The following is a 1,039-nucleotide window of genomic DNA, read 5'->3' as shown; positions in this document are numbered from 1 at the left end:
CAGCCATTTTCGCCCTATCGTAGAGAATTTGACGGCGGGGAGGAAGTAAGGAAGAAAGATTAAGGGTGACCCTATTGTATTGAATTGGATGTGAGAGCAAGGGAAACAATGTTATTGAGTTAGCACAAGCTAGTCTAAATTAGCTAGCTTAGTATGTGCAGTAGTGCACAAGCGTGAGACCTAGTCTTGTCATGGATGGGGAGTTGGAAGGGCTTATATAAGCAGGGGATTGGTTATAATATTGTTGATAATCGACAGAAAGAATATTACCAAACTTTGCTAGAATTAATGCCCACAAGATTGAGTAATTAATTGATATTAAAATGGAATTGGGCTTTATGGCAAGGAATGTGCATAAAGAAATTGGTGGACCAGACGTGGCTTTGGATTTTCTTTATGTTTGGAAAGGAGATAGGTGCGGGTGCAGGCTATATTACATAATATGTTGGGTTGTGTGGCTCATCATGACTTGAGTAACTATCAGTTATCACTTATTATGAGTTCCTCGTCAGCTTTAAGACAAAACGTACACTAAAGTACGGTAATGTGAAATTAAGATATGCATATCAAAGAGAAATTAACTCCGAACCGACTTTGTTATCTGTGATTTTTAGATACGACGTAAAGTTTAGTTAGTAAACTTAATCTAAACAATACGTTGCGCGTATACGCGGAAGCGGGCTCGCACACCGAACGAATCTGTGATCACGGGAGAAGAGAACCAACCACACACGAGCACAATTCAACCAAAATACGACAAATCAAACCAAACACATAGATATACATGGTTCGACAATTTACCTCCATCCACGGGGAGAGGATGAGGAGATTCCACTAAATCAAGGAGAGTACAAAGGGTTACAATCTCACAAAATCGAGATTCCACTAAATCAAGGAGAGTACAAAGGGTTACAATCTCACAAAATCACTCACACAAACCCTAAACCAAATCTCTCAACTTGCTCACAAGTTCTCCCTCTCAATATGCTCAGTACAATCTGAAATCTCTGATAAAAACCCTAGAAAATCGTGTTTCAAT

The sequence above is a fragment of the Asparagus officinalis genome, chromosome 4 (assembly GCF_001876935.1).
Source record: "Asparagus officinalis chromosome 4, Aspof.V1, whole genome shotgun sequence".
NCBI classification, from domain to species: Eukaryota; Viridiplantae; Streptophyta; class Magnoliopsida; order Asparagales; family Asparagaceae; genus Asparagus; species Asparagus officinalis.
This window is presented reverse-complemented; position numbering follows the sequence as displayed.